This window comes from Sapajus apella, unplaced genomic scaffold, assembly GCF_009761245.1.
Source record: "Sapajus apella isolate SASKATOON/1434 unplaced genomic scaffold, GSC_monkey_1.0 scaffold188, whole genome shotgun sequence".
Lineage (NCBI taxonomy): Eukaryota > Metazoa > Chordata > Mammalia > Primates > Cebidae > Sapajus > Sapajus apella.
Window position 1 is genome coordinate 674,821 of NW_022437128.1, and position 13,949 is coordinate 688,769.

At 46.6% G+C, this 13,949-nt stretch overlaps 2 non-coding genes and 1 pseudogene across 3 annotated transcripts in view; all 3 read left to right on the forward strand.

Moving 5' to 3' along the window:
* Nucleotides 1-11,020, forward strand: part of LOC116543466 — an 11,763-nt pseudogene extending 743 nt beyond the window's left edge. The window contains exons 2-5 of the transcript XR_004265585.1: nt 4-154; nt 6,890-7,200; nt 8,535-8,727; nt 10,796-11,020. The product of XR_004265585.1 is annotated as an uncharacterized LOC116543466 (transcript). The remainder of the gene's footprint in view (nt 1-3; nt 155-6,889; nt 7,201-8,534; nt 8,728-10,795) is intronic.
* On the forward strand, nt 7,253-7,315 carry LOC116543517. Its single transcript, XR_004265599.1, has one exon. It is a non-coding gene; the product is annotated as a small nucleolar RNA SNORD48 (small nucleolar RNA).
* On the forward strand, nt 8,367-8,433 carry LOC116543516. Its single transcript, XR_004265598.1, has one exon. It is a non-coding gene; the product is annotated as a small nucleolar RNA SNORD52 (small nucleolar RNA).
* Nucleotides 11,021-13,949: the final 2,929 nt, after the last annotated feature.

Sequence of the window (13,949 nt, forward strand, 5' to 3'; positions counted from 1 at the left end):
CAGGAGGTCATCTCGTGGCTGGACGCCAACACCCTGGCTGAGAAGGATGAATTTGAGCACAAGAGGAAGGAGCTGGAGCAGGTGTGTAACCCCATCATCAGTGGACTGTACCAGGGTGCAGGTGGTCCCGGGCCTGGGGGCTTTGGGGCTCAAGGTCCCAAGGGAGGGTCTGGGTCAGGCCCCACCATTGAGGAGGTGGATTAGGGGCCTTTGTTTCTCCTAGTATTTTTGTCTTTGACGTGAACCGTTTGGACTCAAGGACTTTGCTGCTGTTTTCCTGTCTTTTCTGTTTCAGCTCTTTGCTGCTTCACTTTTTTGCAAAGTTAAGTTGTAATCTGATGGTAATTAGCTGGCTTCATTATTTTTGTAGTACAACCAATATGTTCATTAGAATTCTTTGCATTTAATGTAAGTTGGTACTGTAAAGTTGTTTTGTTCCCCTCAAATGAATCAACACTGCCACCTTCTGTACGATTGTTTCTTTGCTTTGCAAAGACACTGCAAAGGCTGAGAATGTTGTTTTTATAATTTGTTTACTTAAATATGAAAAATAAAATGTTAAACTTGTTCTTGTCTGTTGATATGGGGGATAATGGATATTTGGGGAGGCATCATGTGTGAATTCCATATAGTCTGAAAATGAGAGTACTTCTGAAGAAAGTTATACATGTAAGAATTAGGGCGACAAATATTTTTGTTAGGACAATTGTGGGTTTTTTGTTTTTTTTTTTAAGAGAAATTGCAGGTGCCCGTTTTGATTAGAGAGGGGCTTGTTTCAGGGAAAAGTAGGGGTGGCACCTGCCGAAGGGTGTTGGAGGGGTGGCTGATGTGGGTTAACTGGAGTGGGAAGGGAAGGGGTGATGCTGAGAGGGGATCATGGTCGATTTCTCTCCCTCCTGCACGTAGTGAGTAGAGTCCATAAAAAGATGCTCACTTTTCTTTTCTTTTCTTTTTTTTTTTTTTTTTTTTTTTTTTTTTAGATGGAGTCTTGCTCTGTCGCCCAGGCTACAGTACAGTGGTGCAATCTTTGCTCACTGCAACCTCTGCCTCCCATGTTAAAGTGATTCTCCTGCCTCAGCCCACCCCCCCACCCCACCCCCAGTAGTTGGGACTACGGGTGCCCACCACCATGCCTGGCTAGTATTTTGCATTTTTAGTAGAGTCAGGGTTTCACTCTATTAGGATGGTCTCCATCACCTGACCTCAGCTCATATTCATTTAAATGTGGAATCTAAACAGTAAAACTCAGAAGTGGAGAAGTGGTGGTTACCAAGAGGCTGTGGGATAGGGGAATGCGAAGATGTTGTGCAAGGAGAATAAAGCCTCAGACAGAATACGTTGTATTTTTTTTAATGGAATATTGCTTTTGTCTCCCAGGCTTACAGTACAGTAGAGCTCACTGTAGTATTGAACTCCTGGGTTCAAGCAATCCTCCCATCTTAGCCTCCTGAGTAGTTGGGTCTACAAGCATGTGCCACCATACTCGGCTTTTTTTTTTTTTTTTTTTTTGGTAGATACCAAGTCTCGCTCTGTTGACCAGGTTGGTCTCGAACTTTTTTTCTCAAGCTATTCCCTTGCCTATGCCTCCCAAATTACTGGGATTATAGGCGTAAGCCACTGTGCTGGCCTATTTTTGTTTTTGTGGGGAGGAGTATCTATTGGATGGTATGGTGAACATAGTTAATAGTGTGTTGTGTATATATATTTTTTTCCTTTTTTTTGAGACAGTCTCTGTTGCCCAGGCTGGAGTGTAGTAGTGAGATCTCAGCTCACTACAACCTTTGCCTCCTGGGTTCAAACAATTCTCTGCCTCAGCCTCCAGAGTAGCTGGGATTATAGGCACCTGACACTATGCCCAGCTAATTTTTGTATTTTTAGTACAGACGGGGTTTCACCATCTTGGCCAGGCTCATCTTGAACTCCTGACCTCATGATCCACCCACCTGGGCTTCCCAAAGTGCTGGGATTACAGGCATGAAGCACCTCGCTTGGCCCATATATTTCAAAATTTCAAGTGCGCTTATCACAAAAATATTTGAAGTGATATGTTAATTACCTTGATTTAATTACTGCATATTGTGTTCAGAGATAATATCACTTTGCACCTCTTAAATATATACAACTAAGGTTTGTCAATTTACTAAAAGAGTTTTAAAATCAAATAAAATGGGCTGGGCCCGGCAGCTCATGCCTATAATCCCAGCATTTAGGGAGGCTGAGTCGGGTGGATCACTTGAGATCAGGAGTTCAAGACCAGCTTGGCCAACACGGCGAAACCCCATCTTTATAAAAATAAAATAAAATTAGCTGGGCACGGTGGTGGGTGCCTATAATCCCAGCACTAGGGAGGCTGAGGCAGGAGAATTGCTTGAACCTGGGAGGTGGAAGTTGCTGTGAGCCAAGATCGAACCACTGCACTGCAGCCTGGGTGACAGAGTAACACTGTCTCAAAAAATAATAAAAATAAAATTCGGCCGGGCGCGGTGGCTCAAGCCTGTAATCCCAGCACTTTGGGAGGCCGAGGCGGGTGGATCACGAGGTCAAGAGATCGAGACCATCCTGGTCAACATGGTGAAACCCTGTCTGTACCAAAAATACAAAAAATTAGCTGGGCATGGTGGCACATGCCTGTAATCCCAGCTACTCAGGAGGCTGAGGCAGGAGAATTGCCTGAACCCGGGAGGCGGAGGTTGCGGTGAGCCGAGATCGCGCCATTGCACTCCAGCCTGGGTAACAAGAGCGAAACTCCGTCTCAAAAAAAAAAATAAATAAAAAATAAAAAAATAAAATAAAATAAAATTCGAGGGGTGGGCAAAACAGCAACAATGAAATACAGGTTCACACCACGGCTCTGCAAATCCCAACTTGGATGACCAAGTCAAATTATTTAGGCTAACTTAGCTTTTGTTGCCTCCTTTTAAAATAAAGCATTTTGTCTGAATGGTCTTGCTTCAAAAGTTCTAAGATAGCCGGGCACAGTGGCTCATGCCTGTAATCCCAGCATTTTGGGAGGCTGAGGCAGATGGATTACCTGAGGTCAGGCATTTGAGACCACCCTGACCAATATGATAAAAGTCCGTCCTACTAAAAATACAAAAATTATCTGGGTGTGGTTGCATGAGCCTGTAATCCTAGCTACTCAGAAGGCTAAGACAGGAGAATTGCTTGAGCCTGGGAGGCGGAGGTTGCAAGGGAGCTGAGATCCAACCATTGCACTCCAGCCTGGTTAACAAGAGCGAAATTCTGTCTCAAAAAAAAGAAAAGTTCTAAGATTGTTTTGAGCAGAACTTGTGAGGTAGACTAACATTTTCAGCTATGGTCACCCTAGGTGTACTTATTTTAAGTAAGAGTCTGGAGGAGTGAGAGTTTGGGGCTATGGCAGTAAAGGAAAGATGAGCCAGGTTCTTTGCATCAACTCTGTAATCCTCATTGTATTTCCCTCTACATTAGGTATTCTAAAACCTTTTTGACAATTTAGCATATGGAAGTGGTCATTTGAACTGCATCCAGGGTCAAATTAGAGAGCAACAAATGACAGTTTGGGAGCCAAAGATTTTTTTCCCACTGCCTGAATATTGTTGGCATTTAGTAGTTCCTGTCTGGTTCTAAATGATGGTTTTACCTCAGATTTTACAAACAGTAGCCTCTTTGTCCTTTTTCATGGATGCTATAAAAAATAGCAAATTTAATTATGAGGAAAGGAGAAAAAAGCTGCATAGCATAAAAGGGGGAAGATTCTGGTAATGAGCTGTCCTCCCACAGAAGCCTTTCCTGAAGAGGTTCTTCCTGATATATCAGTTAAGTGTCCTTAACACTTTCTCCCCAAAACTGAGCCTGGAGATATCTACTCTAAAATCAGGCCGGGCATGGTAGCTCAACACCTGTAATCCCAGCACTTTGGGAGGCCGAGGCAGGGCAGGTGGATCACCTAAGGTTAGGAGTTCGAGACCAGCCTGGCCAACCTGGTGAAACCCTGTCTCTACAAAAATAGCAGCTCTTTGCTACAAAAATTAGTGGGCCATGATGGCACATACCTGTATTCCCAGCTACTCAGGAGGCTGAGACAGGAGAATCGCTTGAACCCTGGAGGTGGAGGTTGCAGTGAGTCAAGATCCTGCCACCGCACTCCAGCCTGGGCGACACAGCAAGACTATCTCAAAAAACAGAAATAAATAAAATGGTTAAAGTCCCATGTTGCACCTTTGTGTAAATCCTTACCATTTAGGAAAATCAAATGTTTTAGGGATGACATAATACTGGAAATCCTCCTTGAAAGTGTATAAAAGAAAAGGAATATAGTAAGTTTCTTTGGTTTTTGGGCCAATTCTTTTTTTTTTTTTTTGAGATGGAGTTTTGCTTTTGTTGCCTATGCTGGAGTGCAATGGCGCAATCCTGGCTCGCTGCAACCTCTGTTCCTGGGTTCAAGTGATTCTCCTGCCTCAGCCTCCAGAGTAGCTGGGATTATAGGTGCCTGCCACCACAGCTGGCTAATTTTTTGTATTTTTAGTAGAGATGGTGTTTTGCCATGTTGGAGAGGCTGGTCTTGAACACCTGACCTCAGGTGATCCGCCCGCCTCAGCCTTTTAAAGTGCTGGGATTGCCGGCATAACCCATCGTGCCTGCCCTTTGAGCCAATTCTTTTTTTTCGAACTGTGAGTCATGAGCCAATTCTTAAAGGCCTGTTTTATTCATAAAAAAGATGAAGTAAAGCCTCTGATCATAGCAGTTAGTAAAGGCAGTTTAACTGCCAAAACAGGAGGAATTAGGGCTTTCTGTACATTTTTTTTTTCCTTTGAGACAGGTTCTCACTCTGTTGCCCAGATTGGAGTGCAGTGCTGCTCACGGCAGCTTCAACCTCCTGGTCTCAACTGATCCTTAGCCTCCTGAGTAGCTGGGACTGCATATGCCACCATGGCTGGCTAATTTTTTTTTTTTTTTTTTTTTTTTTTGGTATACCTGCCAGGGAGTAGAGGGAATAAATACTTTAGCTTCAAGCATGGCTCTCCACCCTAATGGAACAATAAAACCATTAAGGGATGCTAAAAATACACCGATGCCAGGCCTCTCCCAGGCCAATTCAGAATCTAAAAGTAGGCAATGTACATATTTAAAGCCATCCAGGTGTTTGTAATGTGCTGCCAATGTTGAGAAAACCACTAAACTGGGCTGGCCACAGTGGCTCACACCTATAATCCAAGCACTTTGGGAGGTCAAGGCGGGAGGATCACTTGAGGTTACAAGCTCAAAACCAGCCTGCCCAACATGTTGAAAACCCATCTCTACTAAAATACAAAAATTAGCTGGTGTGGTGGCCAGTGCCTGTAATCCCAGCTACTCGGGAGGCTGAGGTAGGAGAATCCACTCCCACCTAATTTTTGTATTTTTGATAGAGATGGGTTTCACCATGTTGGTAAGGCTGGTCTCGAACAAGGAGACTCATTTTTTTTTTTTTTTTTTTTTTTTTGAGACGGAGTTTCACTCATGTTACCCAGGCTGGAGTGCAATGGCGCGATCTCGGCTCACCGCAACCTCTGCCTCCCGGGTTCAGGCAATTCTCCTGCCTCAGCCTCCTGAGTAGCTGGGATTACAGGCACGTGCCACCATGCCCAGCTGATTTTTTGTATTTTTTTAGTAGAGATGGGGTTTCACCATGTTGACCAGGATGGTCTCGATCTCTTGACCTCGTGATCCACCCGCCTCGGCCTCCCAAAGTGCTGGGATTACAGGCTTGAGCCACCGCGCCCGGCCAGGAGACTCATTTTTAAAAGATGAAGATACACCGATACACATCACCAAACATGATGTGCGTTTATAAATGAGAGGGATTGGAGTCAAAGAAGACCACTAAAAAAAAAAAAAAAAGAAAAAAAATAAATGAATAAAAATAAATGAGGGGGATAGGAAAAGGGCCAGGAAGGTGGGATTTGAAATGATTTATGAGTTTCAAAAATGCTGTTATTTATTTATTTATTTAGAGACAGAATCTTGCATTGTCGCCCAGGCTGGAATGCAGTGGGGTTATCTCGGCTGACAGCAACCCCCGCCCTCCAGGTTGAAGCGATTCTCCCGCCTCAGCCTCCTGAGTAGCTGCGATTACAGGCACTTGCCACTGCGCCTGGTTATTTTATTTATTTATTTTTTAAATTTTCAGTAGAGACGACGTTTCACCTGTTAGGTTGGTCTCCATCTCCTGACTTCGTGATCCATCCGCCTCGGCCTCCCAAAGTGCTGGGATTACAGGCATGAGCCACCTCGCCCGGCCTATTTATTTATTTTTAAAAATTATAAACAGAGACAGGGTTGGGTGTCACCATATGCCCAGGGTGGTCTTGTACTCCTGGCCTCAAGTGGTCTTCTGGCCTAGGCCTACCCAAAGTGTGGGGATTACAGACATGACCTATCAACGCCGGGCCTGGCTTTTGTGTTTTTGGTTTTTTTGTTTTGTTTAATTGAAGCTTAAGGTGCCTGACAGTCTGCGAGCTCCAGCTGGGAGGCGAATTCAGGTTTCGCTGTGGGGACGGAGGGCGGCGTCTTCAGAAAGCTGGACCGTAAACTGCAGCAGCTGCGCGCTGGGGAGGAGTCCCAGGGTCATTAACTGATCTTCGGCTGCTGGGAAGCCGCGGAGTAGCAGCGTCCGGGTGGGGCGGGCCGGCTGGTGCCGGGGACTTTCTTCCGCCTGGTCAGGCAGATTCCTGTTTTCTGTTTTTCAAAATTCAGAAAGTATCTCTCAATATTTGTCCAGAAGCGTCTGAAACATACTTTCCTGGTCTTTCTTTCACTTTGCTTTATTTCTATGTGGACGAACAATGGGAAAATGCCGCGCGTCTAGCCAGGCAGATAAGAAAACAGCCATACCGTCAGGCCCCCTACCCGGCGCTGTTATAAATAGCGCCCGCCCGCCATTGTCGTTCTCTTGGCGCGGTGGGTTCGTACGTTGGGAGTGTGGCATGGATACTGTCTTTATACCGTCTGCTGCAGACCCAGCTGCCGAGTGATGGGGAGCAGGGGATCCCTACGGCCTGCGCTGCCTTTGCACAGCAAGCAGCGTGCGGGTATATCGCGGCCCCCAGTCGAGCTGGGTGAACTAACATTGCAGATAAGAATTTCTAGTGTCGCTGCTTGGAACCGACCTACCTCGTGGCCGGGGGAACTCGGCTAGCCTCGCCACAGCCTCTGCTGATTCATCGCAGTATCACAACGGTGAGCAGGCTCATGCGAGATGGGGGTGGCAGTCGCCCGGGGAGAGGACGGGAGTGATGATGACCCTAGGTGACTCTGAGTGTGTCGCTGACGCCATCACCGCAGCGCTCTGACTTTCCCTAGGTCCACGATTCCTCGACCTGGGCTCAGCGAGTTCATGGCCAAGATCTCTTGTTAATCTTTTGTTCTTGTGTTTCATTTCCCCGTTAGGAATTGTAAGACGTCCATCGCTGTATTATCCTTGAGTAAAGGTGAGTATTAGTTGCGAGAGCCTTTTGAGTGCCTCTTGGGAAAGCTTTGCTCCCAAGCTTTCGTTCATGGGCATTATGCGCCCCCCCACTTTTTTTAAGAGACATTCTGTCACCCTGGCTGGAGTGCAGTGGCAAGAACACAGTTCAGTGCGGCCTTAAGTTCCCGGGTTCAACTGATTACCTTAGCCTGTATCCATTTTTTTTTTTTTTTTTTGAGGCAGGAGTCTTGCTCTTGTCGCCCCGGCTGGAGTGCAATGGCATGATAGCTCACGGCAACCTCCGCTTCCTGGGTTCAAGCGATTCTCCTGCCTCAGCCTCCCGAGTAGCTGGGATTACAGGCGCCCGCCACCACGCCCGGCTAATTTTTGTGTTTTTAGTAGAGACCGGGCTTCCACCTGTTGGTCAGGCTGCCCGCTGCAACATCCGCCTCTCGGGCTCAACTGGTCCTCTCTTTCACCTCGGTCTTCTGGGACTACAGGCACGTGCTACCACACCCGCCTAATTTTTAATTTTTTTTTTTTTTTTTTTAAATAGAAACGGGCTTTTGCCATGTTATCCATGCTGCTTTCGACTTGGGCTCAAGCAACCCTCTTGCCCCGGCCTCCCAAAGTGCTGGAATTACAGGCGTGAGCCACCGCTTCCAGTCTGCGTTTTTACTTTTTAGTAAACTACCGTATTTTTGTTGAAGGCTGGATAACCTGACTCCTTCACTCATTTTTACTGTAAACTGAGAGTACAGTGGGGCCTCCCGGTGGAGCTGTTCTCTGCAGTTTTAAATTACTTTCTACTTCTCCCTCTCTAAATGCATCCCTGGACTCATTTGTTAGACCCTTGTATATTGGGACTGTTGTGCTTTCTTTGAATGTGGTAGATCTCTTTCCAGAGGGGCTTCCCTTGATCCAGATCTCCCTAATTGGGAATGATGATCTCACAGACTAGAGTCTCTGATGCTGGTCATGATGTCAAAACTAAGTTCTGACTCACTTAGGGGACTGGATACTTGGGTATCCAAGAGGGGGCCAATGGGAGGGCCATAATTCTGTTTATTTTCAAATTGTCTTGTTTTCACCTTGTTAGAATGAGCTCTGGAAGCCCCAGCCAGGGACAATGCCCCTTCACAGAGATTCTGCACTAGCCTGAGTGAAGGCGTAAGGTTTGGAGCCTTCCCCTTCGGGGAGATGAGCTGTATAGCTATCACGCCTATATAGTGACTCCTGCGACTGACCTTCAGGCTGGGAGAGGTGGAGAGCCATGCCTGATCTCCTTCGTTGCTATGGTGAGTGTCCTTCATTTTGGCTCTCAGTTGGAGTGGTAATGATCTGGTTAGAGAGTCTCTGAGCTTTTCTCTGAGGATCTTTGAAACCACCTGATAATACTCTCCATCCTGCCTGGAATCTCATGTGCTTCATTTTTTTTTTTTTTTCTCTCTTGAGACAGTTTCACTGTGTCCAGACTGGAGTGCAGTGGCGCGATCTTGGCTCACTGCAACCTCTGCCTCCCAGATTCAGGCAATTCTCCTGTCTCAGCCTCCTGAGTAGCTCGGATTACAGGTGCCCGCCACCACACTTGACTAATTTTTTGTCTCTTTAGTAGAGACCGGAGTTTAACCATGTTGGCCAGGCTGGTCCTTGATTCCTGACCTTGTGATCTGACCGCCTTGGCCTCTCAAAGTGCTGAGATTACAGGCGTGAGCCACCGCACCCAGCCCTGTGCTTCATGTTTTTATGGTCAGCTACTTATGATGAGGTTTAATTGGCTGTGGTTCTGCAGTATGTAATACATGAAACGTAGTGCTAGCATCTGGCTGGCCTCTGGGGAGACCTCGAGAAACTTTATATTGCATGAGATGCAGATGGAAGCAGGTCTGTAGCATGGCCAGAGAAGTAGCAGTGGCGGGGAGGTGCCACGCATTTTTAAGCAACCTGATCTCCAAGGAACTGACTGTCATGAGCACAGCAGGAAGGAGATGGTGCTTAAGCCATTCGTGAGTACAGGGTCTCACTTTGTGTACAGGTTGGTCTTCAGCTCCTGCCTCAGTGAGCCACTGTGCCGGCCTCAACATGTTTTGTGGTTTTTTTTGTTTTGTTTTGTTTGTTTTTTTTTGGTTTGAGACGTTGTATCGCTCTGTCATCCAGGCTGGAGTGCAGCTGTGCAATCTTGGCTCATTGCAACCTCTGCCTCCCAAGTTCATGTGATTCTCCTGCTTCAGCTGCCCAAGTAACAGATTACAGGCACGCGCCGCTACACCCAGCTAATTTTTGTATTTTTAGTAGAGAGTTTCACCATGTTGGCCAGGCTGATCTTGAACTCCTGACCTCAGGTGATCTGCCCACCTTGGCCTCCCAAAGTGCTGGGATTACAGGTGTGAGCTGTAACATCTGGCAAATTTTATTCTATTTTTTGAGATGAGGTCTTGGCTCTGTTACCTAGGCTGGAGTGCAGTGGTGCAGTCACAGCTCACTGCACCTGTAACCACCTGAGTGCAAGCTTTCATCTCACTTCATCCTTGGAGTAGCTGATGGCCACAGGCATGCATCACTATCCCAGCTAAATTTTTTTTTTTTTAATTTGAGGACGGGCTAGGTGGCTCATGCCTGTAATTCCTGCTCTTTGGGAGGCCGAGGCTGGTTGATCACCTGAGGGCAGGTATTGGAGACCAGCCATACCAACATGGTAAAACCCTGTCTCTACTAAAAATACAAAAATTAGCTGGGAGTGGTGGCAGGCATCTGTAATCCCAGCTATTTGGGAGGCTGAGGCAGGAGAATCGCTTGAACCCGGGAGGTGGAGGTTGCATTGAGCTGATACGATGCCATTGCACTCCACCCTGGGCGACAGAGCAGTACTTCATCTCAAAAAAAATAATTTGTAGATACGGGGTCCCAGTATGTTGCTCAGGCTTGTCTCAAACTCCTGGCTCAAGTGATTCTCCTGCTTTGGCTTCCTAAAGCGTTGGAATTGACAGGCATGAGCTACCATGCCCAGCCTTGACTTTTAGTATAGATTCAGGGGGTACATGGGCAGTTTGTTACATGAGTGTATTGTATGATGCTGAGGTTTGGGGTAGGATTACCCCCATCACCCAGGTAGTAGGTGTAGTACCCAACAGTTACTAAACTTTTGCCCCATTCCCTCTCCCAGTGTCTGACGTATGCCCACGTATACCCAACATTTAGCTCCCACTTAAAAGTGAGAACATAGTTACCTGGTTTTCTGTTCTGCATTGATTCACTGAGGATCCTGGCCTCCAGCTGCATCAGTGTTGCTACAAGGGACATGTAGCATGTCTCTTTTTTTATTGGTGCATCCTATGTGGTTGTAATGTTCTCTTTATGAATTTTCAGGAATTTGCTGACGAAAAGAATATCTTCTGCCTGGTGCTGGGCATATCCTAAGAACTTAAAACTTTCCTGCATTACCCTATGTGATCAACTGTCAACTTACTGGGGGAAGAATGCTTGAAATTTGGGGTCACTTCAGGTAGATAGCTTCTACTTCCTATATTTGTCTTACACAAGTATCTGGTTTTATCAAAGTAATTCTAATAAAATATTTTAAAGTAAATAAGACATTGTTTGGTCTCAGTGAAAATGATATGATACAAAAAGATTAAGGAAAGTGAAAGGTAAAGCCCTATCAGAGTTAATGCTAAGAGTTAGACTGTACTCCACCTTAACCCTAATGTTAGAGATTCTAGGTTGGATGACATAATATTATATATATAATACACTAGAGTAGACATTTTTGAAATTTGGTTTTTTGTTTTTTTTTTTTTTTTTTGAGGCAGAGTTTCACCTTTGTTGCCAAGGCTGGAGTGCAATGGTGCAATCTTGACTCGCTGTAACCTCTACCTCTTGGGTTTAAGCGATTCGCCTGCCTCAGCCTCCCGAGTAGCTGGTATTACAGGTACCTGTCACCTCACCCAGCTAATTTTTGTATTTTTAGTAGAGAGACGATTTCACCATGTTGGCCTGGCTGGTCCTGAACTCCTGACCACAGGAGATCCACCCACCTTGCCTCCCAGTAAGCCACTGCACCTGGCTGCATGAGAGATTTTTAGACAGTCTCGCTTCCGGGCCCTTCAAGCTGACCTGCCTGGCTTACAGTTACTCTAAGAGCAGCTGCTACTTTAGGTACTGCAGGCAGTGAGCCTCCTAAGGCCTGGCCTCATCCTATCTCCCTACTGGAATAGGAGACAGGAATCCTTGGAATCCTTACCCACTGGCCAGTGTGCTGGTCCTCCAGGTGACACCGCCATCTGCCCATTGTTTAGTCCTGACCTTTGGAATCTGCCTGACTCCTTTCCTATTTTTACATGCTACATCTAATTTGTCAACAAATCATGCTGTCTCTACCTTAGAAATGACATCAGGATCTGTGTCTCACACCTCTACTGCTATGCCATCCTGGTGGGAGCCACCTTTGGCTCTCACCTGCAACTGTCCCACCTGGTGTCGTGGCTTCCACTTTGCCCTATTACAGCCTCTCTACACAGCAGCCAGAAGGTTCCTTCCAAATCAGGAGTCAGGTCATGTTTCTCTTCTGAAGATCCTGCAATACCTCCCATTTCACTCAGTAAAAGCCTCCATCTTACAAGGACCACCCAGCAAGTTCTCCCCATCTAGCTAGCTCTGTCATTGTCTGACCTCATCTACCCTCCACCCTGGCCACACTACAGAAAACCAGGAGCTGCTTGGAGCTCTCTTGTCAATGTTCAGGGAGTAAAGTTTGCCCATTGGCCAGGGTCACAGTGTCAGGCTTTAGGGGTACACCCAAACCTGCACCAACAACTCACAGATCGGAATTTGTATCAGTTGGGCTGTGAGGAAATTCTAGGGCCCAGAAATAATCTTAAAAACTGTTTTGGGCCAGTCGTGGTGGCGTGTGCCTATAGTCCCAGCTACTTTGGTGGCTGAGGTGGGAGGATCGCTTGAGCCCAGAAGTTCTGGGCTGTAGTGCACTATGCTGATCGGGTGTCCGCACTAAGTTCGACATCAATATGGTGATCTCCTGGGAGTGGGGGACCACCAGGTTGCCTAAGGAGGGGTGAACCGGCCCAGGTCAGAAACGGAGCAGGTCAAAACTCCCATGCTGATCACTAGTAGTGTGTTTGTGCCTGTGAATAGCCACTGCACTCCAGCCTGGGCAATGTAGCGAGACCTCGTCTCTTAAAAAAATATATATTATTGTCCGGGTGCTACAGCTCACACCTGTAATCCCAGCACTTTGGGAGGCCAAGGTGGGTGGCTCACAAGGTTAAGAGATCAAGACCATCTGCACAACATGGTGAAATCCCGTCTCTACTAAAAAATAAAAGGTTGGCTGCTTGTTATTTTCTTCCCTCATTTTTTTCTGTCTCCATTAAGCACAATTATTGGTATAAAAGAGGTTTTCAATACCCATTTTTAGACTGCATTCTAGCCTGGGCAGTAAAGCAACACTTCTGTTCTCTCTCCCTCTTCCTCTTTCTTCCTCTCTTTCATTCTTTATTTTTCTTTCTCTCTTTCTTTTTTGAAAAATAAAAAATAAAATACAAAAATTAGCTGAGTATGGTGGCATGTTCCTGTAGTCCCAGCTACTAGGGAGGCTGAGGCAGGAGAATTGCTTGAACCCGGGAGGCAGAGGTTGCAGTGAGCCGAGATTGTGCCCCTGCACTCCAGCCTGGTGCCTAGTGACAGCAAGACTGTCTCAACAACAAAAACAAAAATGCATATATGTGTGTGTGTACATATATATATATATATGCGCACACATGTAATTTTTTTTTTTTTTTTTTTTTTGAGACGGAGTTTTGCTCTTGTTACCCAGGCTGGAGTGCAATGGCGCGATCTCGGCTCACCGCAACCTCCGCCTCCCAGGTTCAAGCAATTCTTCTGCCTCAGCCTCCCAAGTAGCTGGGACTACAGGCATGCGCCACCATGCCCAGCTAATTTTTGTATTTTTAGTAGAGATGGGGTTTCACCATGTTGACCAGGATGGTCTCGATCTCTTGACCTCATGATCCACCGGCCTCAGCCTCCCAAAGTGCTGGGATTACAAGCGTGAGCCACTGCGCCCGGCGTAATTTTTTGAACTATTTTGGGGCAGGGCACAGTGGCTCACGCCTGTAATCCTAGCACTTTGGGAAGCTGGAGCAGGCAGATCACTTGAGGCCAGGAGTTCGAGACCAACCTGGCTAACATGGTGAAACCCCGTCTCTACTAAAAATACAAAAATTAGCCAAGGGTGGTGGTGCAAGTCTGTAATCCCTGCTACTCTGGTGACTGAGGCAGGAGAATCGCCTGAACCTGGGAAGTGGAGGTTGCAGTGAGCCGAGATTGTGCCACTGCACTCCAGCCTGGGCAACAGAGCAAGACTCTGTCTCAAAAAAACCAAAACCAGCCAGGCGTGTTGGCTCAAGCCTGTAATCCCAGGACTTTGGGAGGCTGAGGTGGGTGGATCAGGAGGTCAGGAGATGGAGACCATCCTGGCCAACATGGTGAAACCCCATCTCTACTA